The following is a 10,688-nucleotide window of genomic DNA, read 5'->3' as shown; positions in this document are numbered from 1 at the left end:
CTCATCACTATTCACCATATATACAAGCAACCTACCAGAACCAACACAACACATCGAACATTTCATCTTCGCAGATGACATCACACAAATCATATCATGCTCTGGAAAGTCAGAGGCAATGATGGCACGCCATACAGCGCATGCAATAAAGAACATAAGTGATTACGAAAGAAAATGGAAGATTAACACAAATATTAACAAATTTAAAATCATACTAATTGCCAAACAAAAGCTCTAACCAATCATCGTGGCTGAAGAAATATACCCATATACCAATGAAGGTTCCATATTAGGACTCAAGATCCCAAAAACTATATACCAAAACTTCATTAAAGAAAAGGACAGCAAACTACACAGCAAAATTTAAAAGAATGTGAGATTCCAAAACTTTTACTACTTTAAACAAAAGCTTCAATTTAAAAATAAATAAAAAGTGCCTAACGTACACTATCCTCGGCCTCTCAAACCCCTTCCTGCTGTTTTTTCCTCCCACCTTTATAAAACCAAAAGATACGATGTTCAGCCAGCTCCATAAAGAACCTGGTCTTCTTCCTTGAAATACTGGCTACTGCAATGACGAAACATGTTTTACAGGTATGTCAATGGTCTGAGAGATAGAACTTAAATTAGTAATACAAAAGATCAACAAAGAATTTTAAAATACAGTATATCTAGTTGAGCTCGGATGCCTTTACTCTCCTACTTTCCTTAAAATTTCTACCACATTTACATCCTAAAACCCATGCACCCCCCTCTCCATAAATACCTCCAAAGTACTTCCAACCCAAATCCCCGACCCTCCCACCTAACAACAAGCAATAGCCCCAAATACTTATCTACGGGCATCAAGTCAAGTCCAGGAGACAGACAGAAACCAGAGCCAGAAGGAGCCACACTCAGTTACAAGTCCCGAGGTCGGGAGGAGGACCTCCCTCTTGAGCCTCGCCAGGCCCTGCAGTCAGAGACCCTAGCTGCTGGGCCTCCCACAGGTCACACAAGAGTCATTGGGCCAAATGCAAGAGCTGTCGTCGTGTTCATGATGCTGTGGTATCCCGATGGTAGCTTTGCAAAAAGCACCCAGTGCTTAAAAGAAAATGCCATTCATTATTGGAATGTCGGTGATTTCCGTGGTACTCACACCCCCTCCCGATGCACACTACAATGGAACTATATTTTGAAACCAAAAGAAAAGAAATAGAATTGGATTCACATAAATTGTAAAAATCTGCAAAGGAATAATATTTTTTTGAAAGATATCCTCCATATGGAACAGCATATGAAGAATTTTATTGTTAATTTTTACAAGAATTCCATGTTTATGTGGGAACATCTGCCACATCTACTCAATGACAAAGTGAATTATTACCATCACACCAAATGTTGCACAAAAAGTGTCAAGGTAGTTCTTTATTGCACTAAGGGAATTAAAAAAAAAACATGAATTTATGTCATTGACTTTATATTATTAGTAACAAGTTGTGGTTAAACTGATACACAAATGAAACAGAGTTGATGTGTTAGGGCCTGGGAACTACCTGGCACTGGTTACCTAGTATATATGGACTTGTTAAAACATGAAATTTAGGCTACTAAATATTTATACTAATACAATATCTAATTTGGTAGTGTTGGATGATTATTTATTGCGTTCATTACGAAAATTGGGTCGATATTATTTCCGAAAAGGGAGGTCAATCACCATCTCAGAATGAGTAGCTCTCACTACTCTCCAATTAGGCCACTTACGATTTTTGTTTAGCTTGAATTGATTTCCATTAGTTCCTACACTTACATTATTTGGATTAGCTATCTTAAAGGCTTACCTTTAATAGTAGTTAGGAGAATTTGGAGGATATAAGTGGCGGTGAGGCAAGAAGAGGCTGGCGAATGTTCCCACACAAACATGGAATTCTTTTGAAAAGAACAATAAAATTCTTCATATGCTGTTCCATATGGAGGATATCTTATGAAAATTATTACTCATTTGCAGATTTCTACATTTTATGTACACTCGCAACAAAAAGTATCGGTGCATACTGTAGTGTGAACAATTTGAGACCAGTAACGATAGGTATTGGGAAAGGCGAGTTGTTCCAGCCGTATGTTGGCAGCCCTGGTCAAGTGAGACAAACCGTTATAAATAAGGTCGGGAAGTGATAAATAGACAGTATGAAATATGAGGAGCTCCCTGTTGACAAAATTATTTGTTACTTGTGAATATTGCCACATTAATTTATGCTACCAAATAAACCACTCAACCTGGTCGTCCTGAGAGGTGGTGCAGCGTGGATGGCCGCTCCGAGACCTGTCGTCTGTAGCACCAGTTTCGAGGTATCGCCGAATCCATCGTGCAGCGGTGTTCCTGTGGACGCCAACCTGCTGGCTAATCTGTGACACCGAACCCTTCGTTATGAAGGGCAATAATAGCTCCCCGTGTTCCCTCTGAGATTTCCATGTCGTCTGGCATGTGTAGAGCTCTACTGCTTCATATTGCCTCTGTTTTTTACCCACGTTCACCGAGACCGAACCCTCGCTCATCATTCAGTCGACACAAAGCAACAATCCGAAAAGAGGAAACAAACACACTGATTGTCAGCAGTATGGCAACACCTAGTGGGGAGGGGGGGGGGGGTTATGAGGATACACTTACCAACCTTCCCGACATATCACAGTGTATACGTATCGTTTCGGAAGTCGTCGATCACACCCTGCACCGATACTTTTTGGTGAGAGTGTACATCCACGTCTATTTCTTTTCTTTTGGTTTCAAAATATAGTTCCATCGTAGAAGGCATCGAGCTGGGGTGAGAGCACCACGGAAATCGCCGACGTTCCAATAATGAATCGCACAGATTTTATTGTTTGTTTTATTTTGTTTTAAAGCATTGTGCTTCTTGCAAAGCGACCATCAGAATACCACAGCATCGTGAACACGACGACAGTTCTTGTATTTGGCCAGAAGCAGCACATGAGGGAGGAGGGCAGAGCATTCCTGGACGGACGTGGGTATGGAGTTGGTCAGTGGTCAGTGCAGCTGGTTGTGTTCCTAATATTTATGTACCCGTGTATGTGGTAGGATTATGGTGACTGCTAGTGTATTGTTGGATATTCATGTAACTTTGTATGTTTTATAAGTGTGGTGTTTCTTGTTAATCTATTGTATTACATTCCAACATCGCCTTTACTACTCCTATCATACAGTAATATAGAATAACTGAGTAATGCTGAATATTGAAGGAGCAATATTGTAAACATGATCATGAATTTAAGCGAACAACCTATCTGAGTGTGTGGGGTCTCTTATCTCACGGTTCCTGGTAAAGGCTGATTCACACTATCCATCACGTCTCCTTTCCGTCACGGATCATCACCGTTCCGTCAAGATTGTCCTGTATTCACACCACCCGTCGCGGTTCCGTACAGTGCGCACTCAGCCCAGCCGTTGAGTAGACATGGTGCCTCATAGATTAGGCTTCAAGATTCTTGCATTAATTGCACTACTTTTAGTGGTTCACAGTTTTATAACTACAAGCAAACTTTTTCAATAGTGATATTCGCTCTTATTGATGCTCATTACAGATTTATAGCAGTTGACATTGGATCATTCAGTAAAAACAGTGAAGGGGAATTTTTTCACATTCAAAACTAGGAATGGATTTGGGAAAGAGAGTTTTGAATGTACCACAAGATAAAGAGCTGCCTATAACAACTTGCTTAACACCCTATGTAATAGTAGGTGATGAAGCTTTCCCATTAAAAACTTACTTGATGAGACCTTATCCAGGATCACAAAGTAATGGAGATGCTGAGAATACTACATTTAATTAGACTTTCACGTGCAAGGCGAGTTATAGAGAATGCCTCAGGTATTTTGAGTAAAAAAAAATCAAGTATACCACCGAACCCTAAAGTCACTGCCAGATAGTGCAGACAATATTGTGTTTGCAACATGCAATTTGCACAATTTCATCAAAAACCAGAATGTTACAGACATTTTGAGCATGGCAAGTAGTTTCATTGATATAGGCCGACAAGAAGGCAATGCCAATGAGAATGCATTCAGTGTGAGGGAAAAATTAAAAAAAATCTTTAGTTGCCCTTCTGGTTCTGTATCTTGGTAGTTGCCTAATTGATCTCTCAGATACAAAGGGATTGTATTTTTATTTATTTTTTTGTTCCTTAGTATGCTTATGTACAGTATACAGTAAAACAGAAATAAAAAATTACGCATTAAACTGTACTTATGTTTAAATTTCTCACCTGGTTTGTTCAGTTCTTTTCCTATAAAATTCCGTATTTTCTCCTTAAATTGTCACTGTACTTCCTATTTGACATTATTATCAAAAGTTCTTCCTATCCTCGAACGGTGACGACTCGTGACGGAACGGAGACGTGTTGAGTCGTGTAAATCAGCCTTAAGGTGTCTAGCTCAGGAACAAATTTGCTCATAACAAAATTGGGGGTCTGTCCAAGGAATGTCTTGTAGATTTTTTTTAATAGTAATTTCATAAGTTGGGAATCTTGATTGTTTGTAAATTTTCATGTAAATTATTCAGTACTCGGTATTTATAATTTATTCTACTATTCTATGATGGATAAAGGAAGTAGTAGAGTAATTCAAGATGACTTTTAATGTAAATGAATTTGTCCAGTCACCCACAGTTGAGGCATTTAATGAGGTACGTAAATGCGAATTGCTGAAAGTCGCTGAACACTTTGAAGTGAGGATAAAGAAAGGTAAGAAGCATAAATTTAAGAATGAACTGATCAGGTATACAGTATGATTGATGAAGAGCTGCTTCATGAGAGTGCTTTAGATCAAGGTGGAGAAAATGAGTTGGTGGAACATGAGCATCAAATAATTATTAAACTCCGGGAACTTGAACTTGTTCATAATATTATGTTAGATCCTCCATTCCATAAAAGGCTGCATATATATATATATATATATATATATATATATATATATATATATATATATATATATATATATATATATATATATATATATATATATATATATATATATATACAAAATAAAGGTATACAGAAAGCCCACACAGGTAGACAGTTTTGTAGGGTTTCGTGATATTATGTTGTCTAGCACTCAGGATGGATGGAAACTCTAAGGTGGTGGTTTTCTTATATAATATAAGTTATATGGTAGACAGTCTGGTGCTGGAGATGTCGTGTGGTGAGCTGCTCAGTAGACACGTTCGGTGAGTAGCGTGTTGAAGGAGGTAGATGTGCAGGAGCTTCGTTAGAGAAGATGTTGCCTGTTGCTGGCCTCCTGGTTGAATGAAAGCTGGACAGCGAGGAGCTTGCTTGGAGGAGGTGTTGCGTGTTCAGGAACCGAGAGCAGAATAAGAGAGCTGGTTGGTGAGGACGCTCAGAGAAGGACAGCTGGTGGGTCGCCATGCTCGCCGGCGGGAGCGAGGACCGCCAGGCAGGCGGAGGAGAAGCGAGGGCCGCCAGGCAGCGGCGGAGGAGGAGGTGTTGAGTGTTCAAGAATAGAGGCCAGAATGAATCTTAATGGAGAGACAGAGCTTATATACACAGCAGCCGTGAGTCCTCTATGAGTCATGTTGGGAAAACCGAGAAAGTCGCCGGTCTTTGGTTCGTTGCTAGGGAAGGTGGTAACATCTGGTGACGCCGCTCGTTTGGTTGATAGGATACGGTAGCATCGGAATGCGGATACGCAGTTGTAGGGGAGAAGTCCACTACAAGCCCATGATCAGACGAGGGAACGCTAAATCAGCTGGACCAACAGATACTAAAAACAGTCCTAGACTCTTGCTATATTTCACACAAAGCTTGCTCAACGAGCTTATGGCCGCGGAACTCCCCTGTTATAACAGAGTCTAGATTGCTTTTAGTATCCCTGTGGTCCAGCTGTTATGCCTGTCACAGTCAACACCTCCGCCGCTGCCTGGCGGGAGCGAGGACCGCCAGGCAGCGGCGGAGGAGGAGATGTTGCGTGTTCAAGAAGAATGGCCAGAATGAATCTCAATGGAGAGACAGAGCTTATATACCCAGCAGCCGTGAGTCAAGCGTAAGTCATGTTGGGAAAACCCGAGAAATAACCGGTCTTTGGCTCGGTTGCTAGGATACGGTGGCATCTGGTGACGCCGCTCGCTTGCCGCTAGTTTGGTTGCTAGGGAAGATGGTAGCAGCTGGTGGCTGCGGCTACACAGTTGTAGGGGAGAAGTCCACTACAAGCCCATGACTGTGACGAGGGAACGCTAACCGCTGGACCAACAGGATACTAAAAACAGTCCTAGACTCTGTTATATTTCACACAAAGCTTGCTCAACGAGCTTATGGCGCCGTGAACCTCTGTTATAACAGAGTCTAGGATTGCTTTTAGTATCCCTGTGGTCCAGCGGTTAGCGTTCCCCTTTCACAGTCATGGGCTCGTGGGCCATGGGTTCGAATCCTGGCGGGTTGAGGTGTTGATTATATATATATATATATATATATATATATATATATATATATATATATATATATATATATATATATATATGCTGATAACTGATAAGAAAACAATTTCCAAGTTCCTAAGCGCTTTCGTAATCTACATCTTCAGGGTGAGTACAGACTAAGGAGAATACGATACGAAGTCTTTAGTTATGAGGTGAAAGAAGATTATTAGGGGTTGAAGGAAAAGTGGTGAAACTGAAATACAGTAGGAGTAGAAAGAATCTGGGCTCAACCAGATCGCTTCATCTTTCTTATTGGTGTTTTATCTTTGTTCTGCTCCCTTGGGTCGTCAGACCTTTGTATTAATATTGGTTTATTTATATAATGCTGCTTATTATTATTATTTTTATTATTGTTGGAGTTAGTGAGCCCGTCCAGGTCCTTGTGTAACTGGGAGGGTAGTCACTTTTTTTTTGAGGTGTTAGTTAAGTGTTAGTTGTGTTATTCTAAAGTTACACTTTATGGAGAGGCCTGCCAGGTTCTTAATGGAGCTGGTAGGTCACTCTCATCTTTTATTTCTCTATTAATGTTTTATGTGTAAATGTGTATATTGGGGCAGGAGGTGGTTCAATTACTTCTTCCTGGCTGATGTAGCTGGGAGGGTAATCACATTATTATTATTATTTTTTTATTTATTTTTTTTTTCGATGGAGTTAGTGAGCCCGCCCAGGTCCTTGTGTAGCTGGGAGGGTAGTCACATTTTTATTTATTTATTTTTTTTTTTTTACTAAGATGTTAGTTCAATGTTAAATGTTAAATGTTAAATGTTAAATATTAGTTATGTTAGTCTAAAGGTACGCTGTATGGAGAGGCCTGCCAGGTTCTTGTGGAGCTGGTAGGTCACTCTCATCTTTTATTCTCTCTATTAATGTTTTATATGTATATTGGGGCAGGAGATGGTTCAATTACTTTCTTCCTGGCTGATTTAAACCAACTGTGTTCTTGGAATTCTTCGTTGTCTATATTATTTATCCAGTTTTGATATGTTTCTGTGTTAAGTTCAGTCACTTTTTTCCAAATATTTACAGCTTTGTTGTGTATATTTACATTGATTGCTAAGAGGTTTGCTCTTTTGTGTAGCTGTTCATTATTGATGTGGTCTGCATATTTTATGTTATATATAAATCTGAGGGCTATATTTTGTACTGTTTGTAACCTTTTAATGCACGTTTTGCTAAGGGTGTTCAATGGGATGGGTGGGTAGTCCATAATTGATTTGACAAGGGCAATATAAATCTCTCTTTTGTTATTAATGCTAAGGTTCTTAAAGCGTTTTATTTTTGATAATCTTATTCTTGCCTGTCGTTCTTTATCTTTTAAGTATGTTATATATCCTCTTTTTGTTAGTTTTAGTCGCATCCTGCCTTCAGTGTCGTATGGGTATAGTTCCTGGTCGACTATTACTGGACTTGTTTTAATCTTGGCAATTGGTATTATCTTGAATTTGTTCTTATTTGTCCTGATTTTCCATTTTTTCTCAAAATCATTTATATTTTTTATCGCTCTTACCGTGTAGAGTGCCATAAATTGGGTTGATTTTCCTGGGTATGATACTATTTGAGTAATATCATCAGCAAACATTACATATTCGCTAAAGGGGGGTAGGTTGAGGTGTGTCTGAGGTATAAATTGTATATAGTGTTAGAGAAAGGCATCCTCCTTGAGGCACTCCACTCTCAAGATTAAACATAGTTCCCATAAAGTTTCCAATTTGAATTTGTGCTCTCCTATCATCTAAATAGTTACACAATATTCTTAGCAAGTATTCGTTAAGTCCCAGTTTTAATATTTTATATTTCAAGCCTAAATGCCAAACTTTACCAAAAGCCTTAGAAACATCCCTTAAAATTATATTGATCTGGTTACCCTTGCTTTTTTCTATTGCAATTATTTCCGTTATTGTAGCTATTGCAGTTAGGGTATTTCTATTGGGCATAAATCCATGTTGTCTGTTGTTAGTTTTCCCATGTTGTGTTAAAAAGGCTATAAGTCTTGAATTTAATATTTTTTCCAATAGTTTCCCGGTAATTTCTAATAAAGATATTGGCCTGTAGTTTAATATTTCCTTATTGTCCTTACCTCCTTAGAATAAATATCATTTTAGCATATTTTAGTTTGCTGGAAAGTAAACTAGTTATTAAAGCGATGCGTTATAAATGTTTAATAGTGTATTTAAAATGTTTTCAGGTAGATTCACATGATCATATTTCGTGTAATACCTGTGAGCCCAGGGCTTTTTCTCCCTAAATTTCCCGTGACAGTGCATCATTTCTCCCATGGTTATTATTTGATGGCTAGGGTAATAAGTTATAGTCTATATATTGCCTTGGGGTGATTCTATGTATTTGTCTTCCCATTTCTTCTTCTATCCTTTCTTCGTGTTCACTATCAAAATCTTTATTTTCCTCATCTGATATTTTAAAAACTTTTACCCATTCCCTTTTGAATGCTGACTCTTGTTCATTTTCCTCGTGCAATTTTGTTCCATTTTGGTCTTTAATGTATGGTGTTTTTTGCTTGTTGTGCCCCATCATCTTGTTTATGGAAGTCCAAAATGTTTTTGTGTCTTTAGTCATGTCAGCCGCCATTATAATATCATTCCATTTTTTATTGTTTGCTTCCTTACTTGCGTCTCTTAATTTTATCTGTAGTGCCATTCAGTCGTATATAGCCATCTGTTACTGCCGTGTCTTTCCATATACCTGTTTATTTCATTGTAATAGGTCTCGATTAATTTAACTTCTTCTGGTAGTCTGTTGTTGGGTAATGTTCTAAAGTGTGAAGTAGGAGTGTAGTTTAATATAGATGTTTTATTGTTGAGTGCAGTCTGTCCATTTCTGAGTCTATATCTTCTGCTTGTTTTCCTGTAGGTTAATCGAGTGGTGATTACTTGTCGTCTTTGAAGTTGTCCCATTCATTTTACCTTACTTCAGTCTCTTTTTATTGGTATCTGTATGGGGCTTGTTGGAGAGGTGTTAGTATAATTGGCAGATATCACTGCCTGTAAGAGGTCCCTGTATTATATGGTAATTGAAAAAGGCTTTGTTGTTGGTAAAAATTTGGTCTGGTGTCGATTGTGTATTGTGATTTCTCCAGGTTGGAAAGTTAGGACCCAGATGATTGATTTTCCCTAAATTTATTAATTGATTAAGGGCGTTTCCCACGACGTTATTATTTGTATTGTCAAAAATCCTATGTCTGGCGTTAAAGTCTCCTAAGATGTACATCGGATGACTATTGTTAGCCAATTTTAATAGGTCTTCTATAGGTAAGTAGGGTCGTCTCGGTGGGAGATAATAAGTAGTAGCAATAATTACGTCTCCTTGAGTTGTATTTATTTTATTGCTAGAAATTCATCCTGGAAGTCATCAATTAGTTTAAATTTTAAGTTTCTTTTAACCGCTATAGCTACTCCGTCATTTTTCTCGCCCGATTTATTTCTTTGGTTTACATAATAGGTAAAGAGTTTTATGTTGTTGTTTTCTGTCTCACCGTGACTGTTTATTAGTATAATGTCAGGGTCAATTTCTTGATATATATTACTTAGGTTAATTCTCTCGGTCTTCCAGTTTCTTACGTTATGTTGTATTATTCTTAAAGTTCTTACTGTTTGTCTATTGTCCATTATTTCTTATACTTGGATTGTGACTGTTGAAGTGGAGACCTATCATCCTGTTTCCCGCTTCTGACTCTTCTAAACTCTGACGGGTCTACTATTTTAAAGTCATTGGTCGTAATCTTTAGTTTGTCCGTAGTAATTAGTGACCAGACATAATCTTCACTTAGGGATTTTTCTTGATATGTCCACTTGTATATCCCTCCTTCACAGTTTTTTACTATTGTCCCTCCTGTTGGTCTCGATGTTGGGATTCCATGTTTTGTTGTAGTGATAACTTTTAATCCAATATCTTCAGCAGATTCAGGTTGTATATTGTGATCAGCTTCCATCTTATCTTCTCTCCTCCTACTCCTTTGTCTTATAGTCTGTCCTTTTGTTATTTCTATCTTCTCTTTGTCACTTCTAGTCATTTGTCTGGGATCTCTATCAGTCGCTTGTGTTCCTTGTGTATCAGCTGTTGCTCCTTGCTCAAACCTTTGTTCGTCTAGATGTAGTCTTTCTCTCAGTTCGCTTGCATATGTTGCCTGAAATAGTTTTTCGGATTGTGGATTCTCTGGAAATATCATCTCTGGTAGGCTATTCAATT

Source organism: Homarus americanus, unplaced genomic scaffold (assembly GCF_018991925.1).
Source record: "Homarus americanus isolate GMGI-L3 unplaced genomic scaffold, GMGI_Hamer_2.0 scaffold34360, whole genome shotgun sequence".
NCBI classification, from domain to species: Eukaryota; Metazoa; Arthropoda; class Malacostraca; order Decapoda; family Nephropidae; genus Homarus; species Homarus americanus.
This window is presented reverse-complemented; position numbering follows the sequence as displayed.